Genomic DNA, 26,147 nt, shown 5'->3' with positions numbered 1-26,147 from the left:
GTCTGTTTTAAAGATCGCTCTGAATGGGATCTCTATGAAAAGTCCGTCACAAATATGGAATTATTTTTGCTTTTTGCTCAAAATATGGTGTTTTTGCAAAAACCTACCCATATTCAAAAGCTGATTGCAAAAGAACCACTAAAGGTAGGATGAAACGGTTTTTTTGTTTGAAAGCAGAAGGTCTGTTCTTTCATTTGGTATATTGTATGTTTATATATTTAAAGAAGAACATTTTCTGGAAGGCATTAAACTTTGGTGAAAATCATGAAAAACGCTGGCGCTGGCTGGCAACTTTTTTAAAAACGCTGGCGGTGAAAGAGTTAAAGCAAGCAAAAAAATCTGCCAATGGGGAAAGAAAAAAATCTTGAACTTTTTTCTCACTGCAAAAAATGATTTTCAAGAAAATTTTTTTTAGTATTTTTGTCTTGTTCTCAGTAAAAACATCTAAAAATTCTTAAATTAAGATGCTTTTTCTTGATGAGCAAAATGACCTATAGAAGCAAATTTGTATTGAATTTTGAATGTAGTGTTTAAAAAAAAATTTCAAGATTTTTTGCTTGTTTTATGCACAAAATCACCTAAATTTGATATTTTTGGTCTAAAAACTAGACTTATTTTCTTGGGTCGTTTTGCTCATCAAGAAAAAGCATCTTAATTTAAGAATTTTTAGATATTTTTACTGAAACAAGACAAAAATACTAAGAATTTTTTTCTTGAAAATAATTTTTTTGCAGTGTGTAAACACTTAATTCAATCAAAATTGTGTTTATCCCATTTGCAGATTTTTTTTGCTTGTTTTAAGCACAAATTCACTTAAATTGTATATTATTTTTGTCTAAAAACTAGACGGTAGTTTTGATCATAAAAAATGCATCTTGACTTAAGACTTTTACATATTTGTACTGAAAATAAGACAAAAATAATAAGTAAAAAATATTTCACATAAAAATGTGAAATTGTATTTTGGGGTAATAATCTGTCACATACTTTTGTTTTATTTACTGTTTGTGATTCTTTTTTTTTAATTTTGGCTAATCCCATTTAATGCGACAGTTCTGATCTAGGTTACTAGTTAAGTGGATTTCAGACGAGGGAGTGGGGGGGTTATTATCATAATCCTTGTTAAGCCATGATTCATTGTGAGCAATGCGTAGTCTGTTCCCAAAAAAGTAAAGCCAGAGCAGAGCGCCTCTTTGCAATTCTGATGTCGTCACCGTTTCGGGATAAGTCTAAAAGCAATGGCACATAGCAAAAAGTTCTTGGCCGAATGCCTTTTTATTCTTTCTTTCTTTCTTGCTCCCTCTGGCAGGTTTTCTTGCATTTTTAAAAGTTAACGAAAGGTGAATAACATCTTAAGAAGGGTTGATTTTTCCAAAGACCCATTTGAACTACACAAACAATAAATAAACACAGACTGTTAAACCCTTTAACCAAACAGATGGGAGTCCCATCAGCAACACGAGTCATTTTCTTTTGCCTCATTTGTTGGCCGGACTGCAAAAGTCATCCCAGAAGGCTGTTCAAGCCTACGCGTTCCTATTTTTCCCCAGCACACAAAGCGATTACATCACTCCCCACCTCCATTATGATGTCACTGTGCAAGAGTTTAGGAGCGTAAACAACCACTTTTAGGGTATTAGAACTTTTAACATGTAGGGTTGGACGCATGGTGATTATATAAGATAGCTTAACAATGTGTAATGGTCAAGATTAGGGTGTTAAAGGGTTACTCCACTTTCTTAAAAAAATCCCCATAATTTACTCATCACCATATCATCCAAAATGTTGATGTCTGTCTTTGTTCAGTCAAGAAGAAATTGAGTTATTTGAGGAAAACATTACAGGATTTTCTCAATATAATAGACTTCATTGGACCCCAACAGTTTACAGTTTCAATGCAGTTTAAAATTGCATCTTCAATGGGGCTTCAAAGGACTCTAAACGATCCCAAATGAGGCATAAGGGTCTTATCAATCAAATCGATTGTCATTTTTGGCAAGGAAAATACTAAATATGTACTTTTAAACCACAACTAGTCGGGTGATGCACCAGCGCGACCTCACATAATGTGAAATGACCTCAAAAGGTTGTTCATTTTAAAGATTCCATTGGATTATCTAAAAGTAGATGTTTATTAGACAAACATAAGGCAGTTATTTCATTTAAACTCCCACTAACATGGCATCTAGCCTGTACTGTATCTCAGACTATAAGATGTTTTCCTGTATAGATTGTGGAAGGTTTGTCTTCCTCTTATTTCTCTTTCTCTCCTGATGGTGTGGCGTTTGCGGGGGCATTCATGTTTTTCCCAGCTGGTCTTTCTCTGAAACTTGGATGTTATCTTGTGTAAACAACAAACACATGCTGGTTGAATCACTTCCCACTTATGTCTCTTTTGTATTGTTGGTGTGCAGTCCTAAAAAGATTTCCATGCTTTTAAAGTCAGATATTAAATTTGTACTCAGTTTGTCACACCACACAGAAAAAGATGTTATTAACTCTTTCCCCACCATTTACTCGTCAATTAAGAGAAAACGCTTCCATTCCAAATACGAGTTTTTACGGCAATCCATATTTCTGCAATTTTTTACCAGGTGCGGCTCTTACACAATTTATAAAACTCGGAAGCGACCAAAAAGGCCAAACAGTAAAAACTCTGGCTGCGTCCAGAAATGCCTACTTCATACTGGCGAAAAAGCAGTATGCAAGGTGAGTAGTATGTCCGTATATAACGGGAGACGAAAGTATGCGGATGACGTACTACTACAAGTTCCCGAAGTATTCATTGTTAGGACCTTTTACTATCTTATGAGCCTCCGGGAGAGGAGATATCCAATTAAGAAGAAGGATTTATTTAAAAATGTCCAAAAGTGGTAATGTGGATCTTTTTAAATGCAAATACATACACTCACCTAAAGGATTATTAGGAACACCTGTTCAATTTCTCATTATTGCAATTATCTAATCAACCAATCACATGGCAGTTGCTTCAATGCATTTAAGGGTGTGGTCCTGGTCAAGACAATCTCATGAACTCCAAACTGAATGTCAGAATTGGGAAAGAAAGGCATGGTTGTTGGTGCCAGACGGGCCGGTCTGAGTATTTCACAATCTGCTCAGTTACTGGGATTTTCACGCACAACCATTTCTAGGGTTTACAAAGAATGGTGTGAAACGGGAAAAACATCCAGTATGCAGCATAGGGGCCGACTGATTCAAGCTGATAGAAGAGCAACTTTGACTCAAATAACCAGTCGTTACAACCGAGGTATGCAGCAAAGCATTTGTGAAGACACAACACGCACAACCTTGAGATGGATGGGCTACAACAGCAGAAGACCCCACCGGGTACCACTCATCTCCACTACAAATAGGAAAAAGAGACTACAATTTGCACAAGCTCACCAAAATTGGACAGTTGAAGACTGGAAAAATGTTGCCTGGTCTGATGAGTCTCGATTTCTGTTGAGACATTCAGATGGTAGAGTCAGAATTTGGCTTAAACAGAATGAGAACATGGATCCATCATGCCTTGTTACCACTGTGCAGGCTGGTGGTGGTGGTGTAATGGTGTGGGATGTTTTCTTGGCACACTTTAGGCCCCTTAGTGCCAATTGGGTGTTGTTTAAATGCCAAGGCCTACCTGAGCATTGTTTCTGATCATGTCCATCCCTTTATGACCACCATGTACCCATCCTCTGATGGCTACTTCCAGCAGGATAATCCACCATGTCACAAAGCTCGAATCATTTCAAATTGGTTTCTTGAACATGACAATGAGTTCACTGTACTAAAATGGCCCCCGCAGTCACCAGATCTCAACCCAATAGAGCATCTTTGGGATGTGGTGGAATGGGAGCTTCGTGCCCTGGATGTGCATCCCACAAATCTCCATCAACTGCAAGATGCTATCCTATCAATATAGGCCAACATTTCTAAAGAATGCTTTCAGCACTTTGTTGAGTCAATGCTACGTAGAATTAAAGCAGTATTGAAGGCGAAAGGGGGTCAAACACACTATTAGTATGGTGTTCCTAATAATCCTTTAGGTGAGTATATATTAAACAGCTGTCCTTTATGCTTAAATTGCACTAGTTTAACATCATGATGATGTATGTCACATGATCAACATGGCAGATGAATTACGTCCAAATTCATTCATATCATCTATTCATACTATAAAGTACCTACTGTCACAGTATGCGATTCCGTATGTTGTATGTTATGATCATCACTCTGAATCTGATCTCTAACAAAAGTCCTTCACAAAAATGCAATTATCTAAGCATTTTGCTCAAAATTTGGAAGGGAGGAAGAGAGGTGCCTCCGAAATATTTGAAAAATATGTTTTATAGATTATAAGTAAGAAATACTTATAAATACTCACTGTAACTTTTTTCTTCACTTCTGTAAGTCAATTTGGATAAAATGCCTAAATGTAAATGCATAATAGGATCATAGTAGGTCACATAATTTTTCAGCTTTGAAAGGAAATGGTTTATGTAGAGAACAAGGCAGCTTTCTAGGTTCTGGAACCGAGCCCTATCCTTACGGGCACAGATGACGTTGTAAAGCAGTTGATTTTCCTGTTCTGTGGTCTTGTAATGTAATAAGAGTCTATAAGATAACTCGTTCCCAACTCAATACATCCTGTCAGAAATTAGGTCAGTGCCACAGAAAACACAGTGTATATTATGTACTTTATGCCCTTGTGCCAGTAAAAAAGAGGCCGGGTTGATGCATACTTACTGGAATCAGTAAAACAATGCTACGAGATAATACAACTTCACTTTGGGCCTAATCTCGTACATTAAAGTTTTTGAAAATATACATACATAGATACAGATCATTGAAAGTGCTCCTATGCTAGTACTTTCTGTCACTGTTTTAGTTTAGCGATAAGAAGAATGCTATCTAGTGGTCGGGATGTAAATTCTAAACGAAACAAGTGTTATGAATCTTATATTAATATATGTTAATAATCCATTACTTATTATTATTATTACTATTATCATTATTATTTATTATAATTTTTATTTATTTATTCAACAAAATAAATATTGTGATACTCACATGTACCTGCAAATACCTCTGGTGCAACATTTTAATGCAGCCATGCATTATTGTAAAAAACACCATTTAAATAAATTTGAATTAAATTCTTCTGAACTTTTAATGTGATACTATAATAGATGTACATGAATATAACGTTAGCAACCTAGTTCAAACCGGTTTAGCTTTGATACACAGTCAGTTTTGCTATTAAACATATTTTTTATTGGTCACTGACTTATTGCTGTTGGATACAGCAGAGACAGTACAAAGGGAAGACAGACCACTCATAGAAAATAAATGTGAGAAATCGCAACACCCTGTATGGCTGTTAAATGATTAGCATTAGCTCGCCAAACCTGAAAAATATGGTTTGTTTAGCATGATTTGAGCTTAAAGCACCCAGGGGATCAAAGTTTGGCAGGGTAGGATAGCACAGAAACCGTAAATGCACAATTCTGTTCCCTTTCTCCATTCAAAATATAGTATTGTGACCAAATAATGTATTGTGAACCACATACAAAGGCATCCCAGGTCCTGTGCCATCCCAACAAATGGCATTGAGATCCAGGTTGATTTTTATTTTAAAGGTGGGGTGCTTGATCTCTGACATTTGAAATCACCTGAACAAACACGCCCCTACCCCAATAGAATCTGGACCTTCTTTTGATAGACCCGCCCCACACCCAGACAACAATGTTGGTTAGTAGACACGCCCCTTACTGCTGATTGGCTACAAGTGTGTTTTGGTAGATGGCCCGACTCCCAAAGTGTTCATGTACCCCGCCTTTAATGGAGTATTTCTGTTTCTGATAAAGATTTTATGAAGATTATGATTTGTGTTGTGTAGACTGTAAAAAATATTTGTTGGTTCAAAAAAGTAAGTTTTTGAGTTAATTCAACTTATTTTTTTTTAAGTTGAATAAAATTTTAAGGCAACTAGGTAACAGTAATAGGACTAAAGAAGGAGGAGTAACTGTTTTGTTATTGAAATAAATACTTGAAGCATTTTGCAGCCTTTACTAATCATAGTGCGTCACATTAATCTCAATTGCTGTTTTATTACAGATAAAACTTTTGCGCCATTGTTCGTGTTTTGGCACAACCACAAAATAACTTTCATCACCCTCAACTTTTCTGACTTCTCGACCCCGTCCAAAAATACTGCTTATCTAACATCAACCCTAAATCTGGCACAGAAACAGGAAAGGTCTCATAAATGTTGTACTTCCAAAACTTGGACTCGTCTTGGCAGTAATAAAGAACTTATTGCTCTTTCTAGTGAAATTAAGCATAGATGGCTTTGCGAGTGTTTTTTAAAAAGCCAAAATGCTTAAGGTGCCTTTAAAATGTAATTTTAATGATGTTTGAATTCTGACTGTATTTCATCCTGAATCTAATGGTGATGAACAGCGTTTCTTCTTTGGTGGTGCAGCGTATAGCAAACGTTCACCATTTTTTATCAGTTTTTGACTAAATGGTGACCAAAAACCTGTTAATTCATCTATTTGGGGGGGGGGTGTTGGAATGTCTAAAAATTCTTAAATCAAGATGTATTTTCTTGATGAACAATATGACCTAAGAAAATAAGTTTAGTGTTAGACAAAAAATATACAATTTAAAGGATTAGTCCATTTTCTTAATAAAAATCCAGATGATTTACTCACCACCATGTCATCCAAACTGTTGATGTCTTTCTTTGTTCAGTCGAGAAGAAATTATGTTTTTGAGGAAAACATTCCAGGATTTTTCTCATTTTAACAGACTTTAATGGACCCCAACACTTAACAGTTTTAATGCACACTGCAAAAAATGATTTTTAAGAAAAACTTTTCTTAGTATTTTTGTCTTGTTTTCAGTAAAAAAATCTAAAAATTCTTAAATCAAGATGCTTTTTCTTGATGAGCAAAATGACCCAGGAAAATAAGTCTGGTTTTTCGACCAAAAATATCAAATTTAAGTGATTTTGTGCAAAAACGAGTACAAAATCTGCCAATGGGGTAAGCAAAAAATCTTGAATACTTTTCTTAAACACTAAATTCAAGAAAAATTCATCCATTGGCAGATTTTTTTGCTCGTTTTATGCACAAAATCACTTAAATTTGATATTTTTGGTCTAAAAACTCGACTTATTTTCTTGGGTCATTTTGCACATCAAGAAAAAGCATCTTCATTTAAGAATTTTTAGATCTTTTTACTAATCGTTTCGCTAGATAAGACCCTTATGCCTCGTTTGAGATCGTTTAGAGTCCTTTGAAACTGCAATTTTAAACTGCATTAAAACTGTTAAGTATTGGGGTCCATTAAAGTCCATTAAAATGAGAAAAATCCTGGAATGTTTTCCGCAAAAAACATAATTTCTTCTCGACTGAACAAAGAAAGACATCAACATTTTGGATGACATGGTGGTGAGTAAATTATCTGGAATTTTTTTAAGAAAATGGACTAATCCTTTAATTTGTGCTTAAAACAAACAAAAAAATCTGGGAATGGAATAAAAAATTTTTTCTTGAATTTAATTAATACAAGAAAAATAAAAAATAAATCTTATTCCATTGGTAGATTTTTTTGCTTGTTTTAAGCACAAATTTGCTTAAATTTTATGTTTTTCTATAACTAGACTTATTTTCTTAGGTAATTTGCCAAGAAAAAGCATCTTAATTTAGGATTTTTTTTGATATTTCTACTGAAAACAAGACAAAAATACTAAGTAAGAAAGTCATTTTTTGCACGTGATGATTAATTTAGCACTACAGTCTTAAAGGCGGGGTGCATGATTTTTGAAAAACACTTTGGAAAGGGATTTGGGATGAGTACCAACACACCTGTAGCCAATCAGCATTAAGGGGCGTGTCTTCTAACCCACATCATTACCTGGGTTGTGTATGTGTAAGGGCGGGTCTATCAAAAGAAGGTCCAGATTCTATTGGGGTAGGGGGCGTGTTTGTTTAGGTGATTTTAAATGTCAACATTGACTTTCAGAGATCATGCACCCCGCCTTTAATAGGATCATAAAATATGCACTTGCTGGATGATTTCTCTCTTTACTTATCAAAGTGTACACTACAGGTCATGCATGCGCTTTGCCTGATTGGTTTTTTAGGTGGCATTTACAGTTCATTTACAATACAGGCACTAAATGATAAATTATACAGTACTTTATTACTAACAAGGGCTTATGAAATTATGAGTCATTTTTAATGCGTCTTTAGTGCAGACTTTTTGTTTCGTAAGTGACATTTAAACATTTTAATAGACATGAAACATGCTATTGCCTTACTGCAACAAGTATGTTGTCTAAATGTTTTTCATAGATTATTCATCCCCATGGAAAGGATTTAAAGTCGGGTAATACCTCATGGAATGAATCATTTAAATTTTACACTTCTGCATTGCTTGTCGATGACTAATTTTTCACCCGCACATCTGGATGGTGACCTTTGGGAAACTAAGCCTGTATAAACTTTAGGTTGAGCCGTGATAACTTTCTTTAATTTTGCTTGTCTTTGTGATATACTCATGCCTAGATAAGGCTGGGGCCTGATTATGTCTTATGCTCCAAGTCTGTGACATTTCAGTTTCAGGATACAGCTGGAACACCCTTGGGGTCCCCTATAGGGGCTTTAGATATAAACAGGGACGTGTAGGTATGTGCATTAATTATAATATTTGCTTATTTTCTATGATATTGTGTGTGTTCTAGTTGTAGTTGTTTGGATAGGTAATCTAGTTTTCAACTCTGTGGTTTTTACACATATTACATCAGTGCCGTTGGTTTCATTTCAGAAATTTCTGTGACTTCGATTCTGAAGTCTGAAAATTGAATTTCTGAATACTCTTGCATTACTTTCTGCTTTTCTCAACATTAGCAGATTGTGGCTTTCTGCTGCCAGGTCCTTCTTTGTCAGCTTTTGGACCGCTGGAGGCTTTTCCTCCTACATGAGTAATTGGTTGCATATTGATTTTTAACGTCCTTGAGAGAGCCGTGCTCACAGAGGCCCGGTTGAGGGCTTTCATTTGGGCTGTCTGTGGTCATATCTACTCTCGTAATTGTCCTTTCTTACTGTCTCCTTTGGTCAGCACTCCCTCTCATTTACTCAACAATTAAACATACATCAGGCTATGGAGAAGAGAGCCCTATGTGGATGATTCACTTAAGAACCATTTCGCAGTCAAATCGTTGTTTGACCCTTTATCATTGTTGTCTGTACGGTTGACTTTAAAGGGATAGGAGTTACGTACGCCCATCCTTTTTCATACAAACACATCTTCAGATATTTTTGGAAATGTCATAGCTCTTCCAATCTTTATAATAGATGAATATGGGGCCGCCCCAAACAACTAAAAAAACACACATACTTAACATTACCATAGGCTTTAGCATAGATATATATAATAAAGGCTTAATGTCTTATGGCGGTGTATAATGTCATCACCGGCAGCCATCTTGTCACAGGCAAGCTGATGTAAGGTGAGTGATTTTCAAGAAAAAAATTTTTTGTCTTGTTTTCAGTAAAAATATCTAAATATTCTTAAATTAAGATGCTTTTTCTTGATGAGCAAAACGACCCAAGAAAATAAGTCTAGTTTTTAGACCAAAAATATCAAATTTAAGTGATTTTGTGCATAAAACCAGCAAAAAAAATCTGCCAATGGGGTAAGCAATTTTTTCTTGAATTTAGTATTTAAAAAGTTTTTTCAAGATTTGCTTACCCCATTGGCAGAATTTTATTTATTTTTTTGCTTGTTTTATGCACAAAATCACTTAAATTTGATATTTTTGGTCTAAAAACTAGACTTATTTTCTTGGGTTGTGTTGCTCATCAAGAAACAGCATCTTAATTTAAGAAGTTTTAGATATTTTTACAGAAAACAAGACAAAAATACTAAGAAATACGAACACACACTGCAAAAAAATTCTTTTTTACTTAGTATTTTTGTGTTGTTTTCAGTAAAAATATATAAAAACTCTTAAATAAGGATGCATTTTCTTGATGAGCAAAATGACCTAGAAAAATTTGACTAGTTTTTAGTAAAAAAATATAAACTTAAAATAAATTATTGCTTAAAACAAGCAAAATAAATTTGCCAATGGAATAAGAAAACTTTTCTTAAAATAAGTTTACTTTTTTCATAAACACAAATTTTCTTATTCCATTGGCAGATTTATTTATTTTGTTTTAAGCACAAAATCGTTTAAATTTTATATTTTTTTGTCTAAAAACTAGACTTACTTTCTTAGGTAATTTTGCTCACCAAGAAAAAGCATCTTAATTTAAGAATTTTTTGATATTTTTACTGAAAACGAGACAAAAATACCAAGTAAGAAAATCATTTTTTGCAGTGGCAAAATCTCGCTGAAATCTTGACAGATTTAATAATGGTTTGGTTTATTAGAAACTTTATTAACGTGGCTATAATTCTGGAGGCTTGAACATGTTTCATGAACATTATTTACAAGTATGCAGTGTCATAAGAACATCCCTGACTCTGACGTTCATAACAAACCAAACCGTTTTAAAATCGGATAGAAAACTGAGCAAGTTGTGGTTATTTAAAAAGTACATGCATGGAATAAGAGTATAGTTCCTATCAATATGGGCATAGAAAATCGCAACTTAAATTTTTCCGTCAGTGTTAGTACACAATATAACTACAGAAGAGTCAAGTTTTAAATAGGAACAACATTGAAACTCTTTAGTTATTTTTTAGCGCAATGCCAATGGTCTAATCAGATTCAATGAACTGCTAAGCTATGCTAAAAGTGCTAGACCCGGAGATCACCTGAATGGATTCCAAAAAGGTAAAACTAAATTGTATAACTCTAGGGGAGCTGGAAAATTTGCATATTTTTAAAAAAGTGGAATGTCCCTTTAAAATACAATGTTACGAGTGAGCGAGCTGACTGTGACAAGATGGCCGCCAGTTGCGGACATCGACCTCCATTGGCCAGCAGCGCGGACGAGACATCTAGCCTTTATTATGTATATCTATGGGCTCCAGTGTTAAAAGAGCATTTTACTTCCCGTTTTCTTCAAAACAATCACATCCTAACGATGAAAGCGTGCCCAGGCTCGGATCGCAGATTGCGCTTTACGGGGCAATCGCGCTGGGGCACGGTTTGGTTGAGTTAGTTAGGAGTGCGCCCCTAGAAAGCTTCTTTTAGTCATGCCATGAATATAACTACTGAAGTAGAAGAATTTTTGTTTACTTTTACACTTACTTTGGCTTTTAAAGGGCTTTTGAGACTAACTAGATGTACTTTTACCAATTACTTGTTGGCTCAATAGGCAAGTTATTTAGATGGTAATTGAGTGTAACTCTCATTGGGTGCTTTTGTGCCTTTTTAGATAAAGAATGGACCCTCAGGCAATCATTCACTAACAATAACAATACTAACATCCCAATAAGACTGGACAACCAAATTTTTTATTCTGATAACATTTATTTTAAAGAATGATGCAGATAAAATGTCCTATTGTGGCCTTTCAGTGCTCGAAAAGAGTCGTAAAGTTCATGGCTATGGTGACCCTCACACTTGAGGTGTTAACCGGTCCCAACTTGTGATCCCCGTGAGATACACGTGTTGAGTTTGGTTTTAATGGAAGTGAATTTATGGGAAAGCAAAGCTGAGCTGTTATGGTGAACCACAAACATGTTCGTTTCGACCTTTGCTCTCACTTTCCATCATCACCTTTGGAGTTACTGTGGAAGAGAAGATTCATGAGTTACTTTGGCTCTTAATTTTGAATGGCTAGTCATTGTAAAAAAGAGCACATGAGCATGAAACTTGAATTTCATATCAATGTTGTTTTGATGTTGCGTAACAATCATTAACAACTGGAGGTTTTGCATTGTGCCAAAGAACAATTCTTGCGAACAAATTCTTGCTTGTCTTGGCTTCTTTGTAAAATTATCTGATTTACTCTTTTTTAAAAAAGAAGAAAAGTTACCATCTTGGATGGCCTGACGGTAAGTAAATAACAGCAAATATTTTAGTGAACTAACCATTTAATCAAAGTCAGCATTTCGCACTGGTTTGGATGTGGGGCGGCAATCCAGGTTTTATCGGTGTCCATGCTAGTTCTTCTAAATCTACAAAGCAAAGCTGGTTTAAGGCCTTGCTAGTTTGTATGAGCTTTTGAAAACCTTCGGCTTTGTTGCGGTCCGATGCTGTGCATTGTCCGGATCGGGAAACCTTCAGAAACCAATGAATACCACATCTGAAGAGCAAGGACAAGAAAGAGAAAAAGGAATGATGTAGGAGAGGGGGCGAGCTCTTACTCTTATCCTGCTAGTTTTTCATTTGAGGCCCCCTCCCTGAACCTCCCTTGAGTTGCAGAAGGAGTGCCAGAAGACCGAAAGGAGGCAGAAGCCAGGAGAACAAAAGTTGAACAAAAGCCAGGCAGCAGGGCTTTATTGCGATGGCCTTCTTCAATGTGCTGCGAGAATTTTAATCAGAGACACCCCTCCCCTTGTGTCCGTCTTTCTTCTTGCTGTTTGAGATAACTTCTTTGGTATCTTCTCTCTGTGGAGACTGGAGAGTCCTGTGCAATCTGGATATTGAATGTGGGAAGTCTGAGAAGGGGAACACCCGATCAGTCCAGAGTCTGAGAACCGGAAGTTCTGGAGCAGGTGAATTTGAATTTTGTTCAGGTTAGTGTGCTCTTATCTCCCTGCGGTATTTGAGTTGCATTCCTTGGCATTTACTTTGGAGCAAAACTGCAACGCAGTCGCCTTTCCATGCACATCTGTCTTGATTTCTTCATGGATTTCTCTAGAATTCAAAATGAGTTAAGACGCCAAGATTAGTTTGTGATATCCCGAACCTTGGCTGTGGTTATGAATGGAACAGAGCGAGCTGTTTGTATATTATTGTTGAATTCTCAACTTGCGGCGAGTAAATAAATAATTAATTAGTGGACAGCGCCGCTACGATGTTGGGCCAGGTTCCAGCTCCGAATCAAAGTCAGATGGACTTAACTTATAGGGCCTCTCTCCGTGAGTCGGCAACCATTGACAACCCTTGACAGACAGATCCTTCTGCAAGTCAAAGGTCAGAATGTGGACAAAAAAGTCGCTTGGCCTAAGGGCTGACTTTTTGGGTCACATGGGTTAGCAAAGGTGAAAAGACTTTGTACACGTATAGAAACTTGTTTGATGTCAACAAATGCTGAAACTCTAGCGTGTCTACTCATCACTACCTCTCAAACACTTGCAGAAAATCATGCGGGGATGAAGTTGGCCAGTCAGTGAAGTGTTTACAATACACTTCTGTTTATGAACAGGATCTTAAGTGGGCAGTAAAGCAGTTTTCTCTCAGGCACTTTCTCCCATTATTCATGGTGTTTTCAGATGAATGCTGCTCATTTATAGATAAGATGCTATGAAAACCACACCGGCTCACATGATCGTCGCTGCCCTCTTTATAAACTTTATGTCCTCTACGTGTTTGACCGGCAAGATAGATAATGTCCAAATAAATTTTTGAGAATGCTATAAATAGTAAACTGTTAAAGGTTTAACCTTGTCGCTTGTTGGTTTCCAGTGTCGTTCAGATGCACAGCGATTGTATTTTGTTGGTTTGTGCTAAGTTTAATGCGCACCTATTTCATTGCTAAAAAACAACGTTATTTTGTGTATTTGGTTTAATACAATGTGTTTGCGTGGTTTATGGTTAAAAACACCTTATTTTCCACATATTGTACCTCTGACGTCAGCAGGAAATGTGACGCTCCTTAACATGTTTGAAAGATTCGCTCACAATGTAAGGCCGAAGCGGGGGAAATTATGATAATATCGGTCTTTACTACATCACCAATTCCAAGAAGTAAACTGTTGCCTACAATCCATGTGTTTGTTGTAGTCCAAGAAAAGAGATTTATGCTGGAAACTATAACTCGCGTCATCGTTTTTTAATATTTTGGGTTTTACATTCAAAAACATCAAATAAAATAAAAGCTTCTCAGGAAAAATTTACTTAAAAGTCATTTTGGTTACATTTAGCGATCTTTAAAGACATGCTTAAGATTGTTGAGACAATGACAATGCGTATGTGTCACGCGAAGCTGTGGGCGGGGCTACAAAATTGGTCGTTGTATTTTGGGTTTGGAGGGGGTGTTTAAATTCTAATCTGACGTCACATTTTGGCACATTCCTGAACTGACTGTTTTCTTGGCTTGGTGCCAAAACTGTTATATTTTAGTAAAGAGGACATTTTCAGTTCTGAAACTTGCAGGATGTTCATTTAAGTATGATGACATCTTATATAACAGAATATCAAGTTAAAATTGAGTTTTTGATTCACTGCCTCTTTAAATAAAATGTTACTTTTATAATAAAATAAATTAATCTGTTTGACACAGGTATATTTTTGTAGTAATTTCAAAACATTTAACCATACCAACAAATTTTTAAGATCATTGTTAACATTTCAGGCAAGTGTTTGGTTTGTGATGACACAAAACTCATGCATTCTTGGTTTTAAAAGCATCTTCTGCATCTGCTGGCACTTAGATGTCTTTTCCAGCGCATAAATCCATTTCCAAAGTTGGTGCTGAAAAAATAATGTGTATGAACTGTGTGTTGTCGGGCTGCTCCTGTGTCCTCGGGCTAACCGTAAATCATTCTTTTATCCTGATTACGGTGTCAAAAGATGGCATCACTCAACTCCAAAAGCCACACCCATATATTCCAGAATCCCCAAAACTGCTTAAATATGTGCATTGGCGTCATTAAAGTAAGTATACTGGAGCAACTGGCGCTTATCCCATTACTAAAATGCCTAAAAGCCATCCAAAGAGATTTAAAAGCTATAGATCTGTACAGTATCCAGTTGCTTGTGGTTTAACACTTGCTGTAAATTACTGTATTACTAGTCTGCAGGATCTGACTTTGAAATATGCACAAAATGCTATAAATCTTTTATGTTATCTAAGATTTTTGTAGCATATGAACTTCAAAGATGTGTTATAAAAATAATTTTAGGGTATCAGATTATAGTGTTTGACACGGAAAGTAAAGTATTCTTAAGTAAATGCATTCTTTACTATTCCTTTACACAACAGAAAATAAGCGTCTTTCTCAATACCTGCAGGTGAGCATAAGAAACACATGGCAGGGCTCGCAAAATTTCAATTAGTTTTCACCACAGGCCAAATTTTGCCAATACAAAGCCTTATAGGGCCACTGACCACTATGGAATGATATTCCGGACAATATTAAAAAGGAATTGCAAATGGTATTTGCAATTGCGTTTCCTACTTGTGGGTGTAAAAACTGTGACTTAATTCAAACACAAATGCAAACTGTTTGCATTTCCTTTTACGCGAATGTACAATATATGCCAAATTTCAAATGTAAAATCAAAGTCCATTTGCAATTGAATTTCCTATGTCTTTCGAGTTATGACCCTGCCATATTTCAATCTCAATTGCAATTCATAATTTGCTATTTCACTTCCTCTAGCATCGCGTACGGATCTTGCCAAAACTCAAATGAAATCGCAATCCTCTTTGCATTTGCGTTTACAATGCCTGTACTTAAACTTGTCAATCACAGTGTTGGGGGTGGGGTTATATTATAGGGCGTGTTTGGAAGCGACGTCACTCACACGCTTCACTGCGCTTAAACGGCCACAAGGGGGAGCACAAGAAAAGCTAAAATGATAAAGCAGAAAATTTTTTATACATTAAATTATATAATACCTCTGTTATATTTCAGCAATTAACTAAATAAGCTTAAGCACTATTTATTAGCTTGCATAAACTTGCATTAACTTGCTAGTAAAGAAAGATGCCATTATAAAGCATTTTAATAAAAAAGAGCTCATTCTGTGTTAATCAGATGTGATATGAGCTAGTGAAGTATCAAGTAAATGTGGGTACATTACTTTTATTCATGCTAATAACATATTTTAAGAGTGATTGGTTATGGAAGGACTGGGATGACTGGTTTCTAATGCGTTTTAACTGAGAACAAAAAACATGCGCTTCTTGCGTTCTCCTTAAATAAATAAATATTCTTTCTTCAGGGTTCTAGAGCATCAGTCCACATACATTTCTCTCACCCTCTCCAGAAATATCGCATTTGCAGCTTTTATCCTGTTTCCCCACGACGATTAATGACGAGAAACATCTCATGCTGCACCTGACCATTACGAAAATTAACCATGGTTTTACTACAGTTAAAAAAAAACATGGTTTTGACAGCCATGGTTTTCAAAAATCATAGTGCAACTATGCTAGTGTAGTAAAACCATGCTTTTGCTGATAGTAATCAATACACCAAAAACCATGGTTACTACACTTTTACCACAATAAAACCATGGTTAATTTTCGTAAGGGGAACTTTGGGACCGCTCGTCTTCCGACTCGCTGTCACTCATTGCTGACTCCGTTGAGCCACCGACCACTCTTTGTTTTGTCAGACAGATTAACATTTTTATATTGTTTTACTAAAAATACCAAGGTTACAAAATCTTTGTTAAACTTTTGAAGAAAATTAGGTTATATGATATTTTGATACATAATAGACTGCATTAATTTTATAATACATTTAGTCAATAAGTCAGCTAAATGTTCACATATTATTTTTCTGATCGTAATTTCATTTAGCATACTTCATTGACTGATTTATAAAATAATACCTTTTCTAATAAAACACAAGTGTTTAAAATAATACACTTATGATACACGTCTAATAATACACTTATAGCGTTTGACATGAGATAATGTCAAAACATTCTGCCATATTATTACTGACAAAATCAATTAAAGGTCAATAATCAATTAATTAAGATGCGTTCCTTTAATTCATAAAACTCACACTTTTGAAACGGTGCTTATCTGGTTAATAATTGCTGCAATATAACAGAGGTAATATATAATTTAATGTATAAAAAATAAAAAAAATTCTGCGTTATCATTTTAGCTTTTCTTGTGCTCCCCCTTGTGGCCGTTTAAGCGCAGTGAAGCGTGTGAGTGACGTCGCTTCCAAACACGCCCTATAACATAACCCCACCCCCAACACTGTGATTGACAAGTTTAAGTACAGGCATTGGCAAATGCAAAGAGGATTGCGATTTCATTTGAGTTTTGGCAAGATCCGTACGCGATGCTAGAGGAAGTGAAATAGCAAATTATGAATTGCAATTGAGATTGAAATATGGCAGGGTCATAACTCGAAAGACATAGGAAACTCAATTGCAAATGGACTTTGATTTTACATTTGAAATTTGGCATATATTGTACGTTCGCGTAAACGGAAATGCAAACAGTTTGCATTTGCATTTGAATTAAGTCACAGTTTTTACACCCACAAGTAGGAAACGCAATTGCAAATACCATTTGCAATTCCTTTTTAATATTGTCCGGAATATCATTCCATAGACCACAATGTTTGCTCTGCTATTCTTGTTTTTGATGCAGTTGGGGGTTTTTTACAAACAAAAAATCTGAATTTTCATGCAAGCCAACTGTTCCTGCTCATCTTCACACTGGATATATTCACTATTTAATAGTGGTTCAATGGGTCACAAAATTCACACTTTGGATCATACAATGTTTTTCCAGGTAAAGATTGGCTAATTTTTCCGATCAGAAAAATATGGGCTACTGTCGCTTTAAGAGCGAGTTCTGCACGGAGTCACATACTGTAGCCTTTTTCGCAACTCCCTTGACTGCACATGCAATCTATATCACTTTAAAGCTTGCTGTGGTAGATTTCATTTTTCATGTGAGGATAGAAATTACTGACAGGACGATAGTGGAGGAAATTTTGCACAACAGATCCAGATTGTCAATGACAAATCAGTAATGCTTGCTTCCTGTACAGTTCGCGAATAGAAAGTGAAAAATAAAGCGAGCACGGGTTTAAATATGAATGCCTGAATAACATACACCATAATTACCCAACCAAATCTGTGAGAGAATGCAAAAGCATTTAAACTTGTAGTGGTGGGCAAAGATTAATCGCGATTAATCGCATACAAAAATAAAAGTGATTTTTTTGCATAATATATGCCGTGTGTGCCGTGTGTAATTATTGTGTATATATAAATACACACACATTCATGTATGTATTTAAGAAACATTTACATGTGTGTGTGTGTATATATATATTTATTTATATTTTTATATATTCTATATGATATATAAATAAGAAATATATATATAAATATATAAATAAAAACATATATTTTTGTGTGTGTGGTTAAATATACATAATAATTACACACAGTACACACACATATATTATGCAAAAAATAACTTTTATTTTGTATGCGATTAATTGCGATTAATCTTTGCACAGCACTAATTTAAATATATTTTTCCTCCCTATAATGGTGCATTCACACCAGCCGCGGTAGAGGTGGCAAAAACGCCCTATTCGTGCGTAGTTGGAAGCTTGAACATTTTGAGTTTACTCGTTTAATTCGCGCGTTAAATTCTAGTCATTCGAGACATTCACGCGGGAATTTGCGTCATGGGAGGGGCTTTTGCGACTCCACTGAGACTCTGCTCACTTACTGAATCACTTCACTACTACAGCAAGGTCCTGATAGGTTAACGCAGCATGGAAATCCGCCGAAGTTCAGATTTTTCAACTCGCGCGTTTCCCAAGGCAACACTTAATTTGCGCGGAACGCGCTGCCGGGTGCCTAATCGCATCTTTGCATTGACTTAACATGTAAATGACTCGCGCTTGCCGCCTCTACCGCATCTGGTGTGAACCCTGCATAAGTCAAGATAGCCCAACAGGTGGGGTGGAGATGCATTTTGGAAGCACGACTCTATAAGACACAATAGCACCAGGACATCAGGCTAGTGATTTTGCGAGCCCTGATTTCATGGATATATGTTTGTGTGTCTGTGCGACCATGTGTGTGTCTTGGCCGTCTTTATCCCTCCGAGTACGTGGACTAATGGTGTTCATGTGAGATGGATTGAGTAATGTTGAGTCAGTCTTTGCGTTAAACTGAACCAAATGAATTTGGGCTGGGTCTTACACACTGGGCTCAAGAACAGCACGGACTCGCGGCATTCTTCTCCGGTGATGTAGATCATTGATGAACATTCTTGCAACGATCAAGGAAAACTATTGGAGAATTGAAGTTATTTTTCAACGCTGGATTTCATCCTGCCTGATTTGGGGTGGCAGAGCCTGATTTAGCAGGAAGAAGGTTCGACGTCGGTGTTTGTTTGTGTCTGGTTTCAGCTGGAGGACTGTGGGGAAAAAAGTTCTCCTATAAAGGTGTTGAGCAATGTTTGCTTGCAGTATTATACAATACGGATTTATAAAGTCAAGATTTCTTCTGTCTTGGCTTGCAGTCTTCCAGTGTGACTACCATCTAATAGGGAACCAATTGAAACATCTATGACATAGAGCGAAAGGCATTCGTGTTGAAAATATGATTGCTGGCTTGTATAATTAACAGTACAGTAGCTTGCAGTAGATACGTATGCAATGCATTCTTCACGATTCATACTTTGCATTTGGTGTCATTTTTAAGTTGTTGATTTATCTTGCTTTGAAATTGTATAAACTTCCTGAGAGAGGGAAAAAGACAAATAGATTATGGGTTGTTTTGAGACAGGATAGGGAATTGTGCTTCACGTGTTTTGGCCTTGTAGGTTTATGGAAAACAATGAATATTCCATTTCCCTCTCCGGAGACTCCGACCAGATCCAAAGGCCCAAAGCTCAGATTAAAAACTATGACATTACTTCATCTCGTCATTCTTCCCACCCATTCTCTCTCTTTCTTTTCTCTCTCTCTCTCTCTCTCTCTCTCTCTCTCTCTCTCTCTCTCTCTCTCTCTCTCTCTCTCTCTCTCCCTGTGGCAATGGTTCACATGCCGTATGTGTGGCCTCATGGCCTGACATTTCCTGTCTCTTTATTCTCAATGCAGTCATAGGGGCCGGGGGCCAGGACCCACCCGCCCCTCTCATGAAAAACAACACAGTATGTCTTTCCAACATGCAAACAGTCAACTTCAAAAAAAGTATTTCTTCATTTCAGTTTGGATGTCATATTAATGGTTATAAGAATGTATCTTCTTCATGGTAAAATCATGTCAGGTGATATTTTCAACAGTAGTTTCAATGTCAAAAATATCTGCTCGATTTTGCCCCCAGGATAATTTGTGAGGAACAATGGGTTTTAAGTAAGAGACAGACTGAAATTTAAGTTATCTTTCAATGGGAAATTTTTTGTAGTCTACTGTATCTAAACTAATCTGTTAACAAGCGAGAACCTGTGGCATCATGACGTCAAATCTGTTACTTCCTATCTTGCTATGAATGATTTGAGATCTACTGTGAATGTTTTTACCATAGACTGTAAAAATTATGGACATAATGTCCGTGACTTCACCCATAGGTTTGGAAAGAGCTTTTTTGAAGCCTATAGTTGGCGGATACTGATCGCCATCTTGGCAGCGCATCATTTGTGCATATCCGAAAATGGGTAAAGTGGTGGGACTTGGGTGAATCTGAATTGGATGGTTGCTGAAACCACGCCCACCTAGCTCCACAGTAGTGACAGCATTGGTAGTTCAACCGTCACTCAAGTGGCCACGCCCTTAATTATGCAGAACTCAGTAAGGCTTAATATAATTTAAACAGACGAGTCCCCTCCCAGTTGTCATTTTTGGCAAAATTAGCTATATAGTCCAAAATTTTAACATTCGGGTCTATGGGGATTGACTCTATTTTAGAGCCAGTCGATGAATTGCAGTTAAAGTCACTTCCGTATTGACTTCAACTCGGTTTTTATGTATGACTACATAAAACTCAACATACATTTCACTGTGTGCTTCTTGTAGTGGTTGACACCTCTACACCACATCAACCAAAGATGAATTGAGATTCATCCAAAAGGGGAAGAAGTGGTGTGGTGGTCTTTACTATGTGGTCTTGAAAGTGGCTTTTTATATGAAAAACAGAAATCTGAGATGAATCCGCTTGTTCCCAAACTCATTCTCCATTGGAGATCTTTGACGTGTGTGGAACAGATGTAGCACTCGTTCTCCAAACCTGTCACGAACATGACAGCACTGGATCAGAAACCAGAGCTCTTTCAGATAGCAAATCTAGGCGGAGATGAGACGCTGGAATGCGAGTGACGTGTTAGTGATGGCCTCACGGACATATGCTCACCCAAAGTATCAATCGCTCCATCTTTTTCCAGGTATTTTGCTGACATGCTTCATTAAATGCAATATTACAAAGGCAAAGTGGACAGCATCTGGCTCAGATCTGCTTTAAGGGATGTAGTGGCTAATACTGAAAGGCCATTGGGATTTTCATTGACTGTTTGCATGGCTCTTTTAGTAGTTTTCATTTTTTTTGGGAACACACATTGACTGGTGTGCTCCCCTCTGGTAATTTTTGCATGTCTAAAGTATCTTATTTAATTTAGTAATATTTCAATTTACTCATGCCTCCTTGTTAAATAACATTTTTTAGGTTAAATCAGGTTAGTTGGTATTTACATCATCTAAAATGTTGGTAGTTGGTAAGTCCTAGGCTTAATCTTAGTCACACTCAAGGATTTCTGTAGCAAACACTTGAGCGTCTGTTACTCAATATTTTATTACATTACTTAACCGATTTCAGAGTCAAGACCCCATTTCGAAATTAAGGCAGCACCCCAGAACTCAAGCCATACCAGCTGCAGTGAAACACCGAGATTTAGATGATATGAATTGCGTAGGCTGTTGTTTTTAAATCATTGTCATTTCCTCTACAGCTGGAACGGGCGAGAGGGGAAAACAGCACTGTTTTTTGGAAAACTAAACATTTACCCAGCACGAGTTTGGGCGTAACTCTGTGGCGCATCAGAGAAAACAAGCTGCAGTTGGATGGACAGAATATGACGGCCTGAAGTCTTAAATTGCACGATAGGCATTTGTTGTGTTCCATAGTTGGTACGAAATTCTACCTCATCCTCTGACGATGAGTTACATTCGTTGCAATGCGATAATTTGCCGATGCAATTTTCAATTCAATTAATTTATGGATTTTTTATTTTACGTGCCTAGTTAAGCAATTTTAGCAATTTAACCTTATTTTAGCAAGACAAGTGAGACGTTCAAGGGGCAATATACGATTCTTTCTGCGCATGCCCTGGCTCCAAACAAACGTTTTTGCGTAACGTGTCAGCGCCCATTTTACGTTCAATTCATTACAATAGAAGTAAGCGGCGTTGCGTTGTCCATCTTTTTTTACAGTCTATGGTAGAAATAGAGTGAGTGGGGGGCGGTAGATACTGTTTTGGGCAGTAGAGGGACTTAGAAGTGAAAATGGTTGAGAACCACTGCCCAGGAGGAAATTTCAGTCTATTGCACCTCAACTGCATGTAGTGCTCTTGAATGATGTATGCTGATTGCAGAAGAAAGTGAGAATCAAACTCTAAACCTCAAAATCGAGTCTGCTGGACCACCCAGAGTCTGAGACCCCCAGTGCAGAAGCTTGTTGTCTTTAAATTGTCTCATGTATTGGTTATTTTAGAGAAGTTTTGCCTTCATGACCAACAGTAGCTTGACTGGGTTGGGCTCCAGGCCTTAGACAAGCAAATAATCCTCCTGATGAGCTCACAGAGAGAGCCTACAAGACCGCCCTTTTTACATTTGTGCACATTCAGGCAAAAACACATCTATCTTCTATCCAATAAAGGCAAAAATGGCAAAAAAAAAAAAAAAAAAAAAAAAAAAATATATATATATATATATATATATATATATATATATATATATATATATATATATATATATATATATATATTAGTTGACTCAAAAAGTTGTGTAAAAATGTTTGTCACTTGTCGGAGCCGATGGTGTAGTGGGCAGCGCTCCGACATGTGGTGCTTTCGCACTTTCGGCGAACCGAGTACGATTCCCGGCTCTTGGTTATTTGCCGATCCCACACCCCTCTCTTCTCCTTGTACTTTCCTGTCCTCTCCTCAACTCACTGTTTATTAAAGGCGCTCTAAGCGAATAATGTGCAACGTCACTTCCTGTTGATGTTTGAACTGTTTTCAAACAGACAGAGCGTAGCTAACTCCTCCCCCTCCCCCTCCCTTCCGTGCTTTCATGAACGCGCCCAACCCCCACCCCCAAATCCTTCTTGTCGTTTATTGGCTGGAATACTTTGTTTGGTTTTGTGCTGCTAGGTTTGGCCATTTGTTGATATTGCCGTTTGTGAAGCCTGGGCTGTCTACAGAGATCGCGTTTTTTTACAGTTTGATCAGCGGACAGGCAGCAAGCAGATAGTGAGGAGATGTTTCTGGTATGTAATAAAAAATGTTTTATGGTCTAAAACGCTTCAATTCGCTTAGAGCACCTTTAAAGGCAAAAATGGCCAAATAAATAAATAATTGTTGTCAACTAACTTAAGTCCAATTTATAGTCGTGCATAAGGTCTACGACTCAGCTACGCCATAGGTTATCTGTTAGCCTGACGTGCACCTCCGCAAAATTTTAAAAACGCGTAAGTTTTACGCGGACCACAAGCGCTGTGATTGGTCCAGGTATTTCCGTTTGCGATGGTGAGAACAAAGGTGGGCCAAGTTGATGGGCAGCTGAAACTACAACAAAAGTCGCTGCTTTTTTACTTCTATCACTGCTGGTCCAGAGTCCTGCACAGGTCCATTTTTGGAGACCTGCTCCCGCCCGTACCTGCAAAGTTCAGCACCAGACCCTACCCGTCACCTGTGATAATATCAAAATTAAATACGCACCCGTTGCGGACTTGTTGTGTATGTTTTGAGAAGACCAGCACAGAGTCCTTTCTACGGGTCGCTGGACTCTGTGCTGGTCTTCTCAAAACATACACAACAAGTTGCTGTTTCTTCTTTGTTTGTGGGTTAAACTTGCCAAGCTGCTTCTTCATTGACGGTAGTGCTACTTTTGTGGTTTTACGGGTGGATACTGCCTACCAGTGGTCTGCATGTGTGTTTGCACGTTGACGTGGACGACGACGCAGAAGTATGAAAACCGACGCGTATTCTACGTTGTTAAAAACTGCGTCATAGTTATTTCTGTTTGCGACAGTCAGAACAAAGATGGGCCAAGTTGATGGGCAGCTGAAACTGCAACAAAAGTCGCAGTTTTTTTACTTCCATCACTGCTTTTTTACTTCAAAAACGTACGCGTATCCTACGCCGTAGGACGTACGCACAACTATAATGAGGCCTTTACTTTGTTGAACCAACGTTTTTTTTGCACTGTGATTGGTCCAGTAGAACCCCTCCCGTCAGGTAAAAAAATGGGTCATAGTTATTTCCGTTTGCGAAGGTGAGAACAAAGATGGGCCAAGTTGATGGGCAGCTAAAATTGCAACAAAAGTCGCTGTTTTTTTACTTCCAAAAATGACGCGTATCCTACGCCGTAGGACGTACGTACAACTATAATGAGGCCTTTGCTTTGTTGAACCAACGTTTTTTTTTTACAGTGCAGAGACTCCAGAGTTGTGCCTTTTTTTGAAGAACGTACAGTAATGCAATAGTTCAGGACATCGGATCTGTATTATGGGCTTTTGGCAGGTGGAGAACAGAGTTATGGAAGCCATTAACATTCCATGGCTACATGTGGACACTTATTTATTTTTCCATATGTGGGTGGGGCAGGGAGTATTGCACTGTCCTTCACTGAAAAGAGAGGGGGGGCTTTGAACTCGTCCGCCCTCTCAACTCCACAGAACAAAGAGGGGAGAAGGATGACTGCTGGGACTCGGTGAGGTGGAAGACGAGAGGAATTATTACTGGATGAATGAAGAGAGCAATGGGCTTTAAAGAGGTGGAGATGAGGAAAGATGCCCCTGCCTAATATTCATTCTCTAGTGAGAAGTACACAGAGGAAAAGGAAGAGAAAATTAGAAAGTTTAACAGTAACCCATTTAGCATTTAGATGTTGAACAGTTTTACTGACATACTTTAAAGATTTTTCTTTCGAAAAAGCTGGATTTGTCCTCTAAAATTCGCATAGATTGGAGTAAAGGCAATACCAAAAAATCGTAATCCTAATGCTAAATATAACAATTGTAGTCCTTAATTGAGTAGAAACATTTGCCTGAACTTTATTGCGAGAAGCGTCTCCTGGTACTTCTCTAAAATTCAAACGTTCATTAGCTTAACAAACGTACAGTAAACCTTGTTTTAAGTGATAGTTTTGGGTTAAGGATGCAAAATTTGTAAGAACGTTTTTAAAGTTTATTGACGTTTGGAAATATTGAATTGAAAAGCAAGCTTGACAAACAATTTGGGTGAATCTGGGTGCACTCAAATGGTCCGTCCTTGAACGATCTTTCCACTGACCATCACCAAACCTCTATCGACCACAATGAACACAGCTGCGGTTAATATTTCTTTACGTCGTACTGTAAATCCAATTCAAGGCTGAAAAAACATGGAAATATGAGAGTCATCCACCAGTTTTGCGCTCACACAATCCACATGCCGCCCAGGACTGAGCGAGAGATGATGCCTTAAACAGAGAAAAGTAAAAGAGAAACTGAGATGACAGCAAGATTTTCCCCATTGCACTGGTGACTTCAGAGAAAAAAAGACGTCTGGAAGTGTTTTATTGGTTTTAAGTCTGACCAGTAAAGTCGGACTCACGCTGTCTAACCTTTTAAGAGTCCTGATATGTCTACTATCACACTCCTCAAGTCTCTGTTTTTATCTTCTCAATCTCACTTTATCAAATTCTGCCTCTTGCATGAACTTACTAACGTACTACGGTTTTGTTGTAGTAAATGCCGCTCCATCTGAAAGTAGCTGATGGCGATTTACTACTAATCACGGAACCAGCTTCACTGATGAGATGCGCAATGATAATCACATGGAAAAATGGATGTGCTTGGTAGTGTCCACCTACCTTTCACATATCGCCTCTTTTGTGTGCTCAAGTTTGTTATTTCAAATGTAGGCGCGCGGTATGCACGCTCATAATGGAAGCGACACAGTTGCGACGTGCACGCGACGCGACGCTAGTTTTTTCCAGGCGCTTCCACACCGCATCGAGTTAAAAACATTTCAACTTTTCAGAATGTCGCAAGCCCACCACAGGTCATGTGACAATTTTTCGTCACGTTT

At 37.4% G+C, this 26,147-nt stretch overlaps 1 protein-coding gene across 3 annotated transcripts in view; it reads left to right on the top strand.

Moving 5' to 3' along the window:
• Positions 1–26,147, top strand: part of add3a (adducin 3 (gamma) a) — a 111,563-nt gene that overhangs the window by 28,876 nt on the left and 56,540 nt on the right. The window contains exon 1 of one of the 3 annotated variants that reach the window (XM_065259638.2): positions 12,576–12,708. The exons of 1 other annotated variant lie outside the window; for it this stretch is intronic. The gene's annotated coding sequence lies outside the window, so the exon portion shown is untranslated. Of the gene's footprint in view, positions 1–12,575; positions 12,709–14,770; positions 14,792–26,147 lie in introns of those variants that run through there. One more of the 3 variants, XM_065259640.1, reaches the window with a different exon arrangement.

Source organism: Paramisgurnus dabryanus, chromosome 24 (assembly GCF_030506205.2).
Source record: "Paramisgurnus dabryanus chromosome 24, PD_genome_1.1, whole genome shotgun sequence".
NCBI lineage: Eukaryota > Metazoa > Chordata > Actinopteri > Cypriniformes > Cobitidae > Paramisgurnus > Paramisgurnus dabryanus.
Note: the sequence above shows the minus strand (reverse complement) of the source record. Positions and strands in the feature narration are given on the sequence as shown.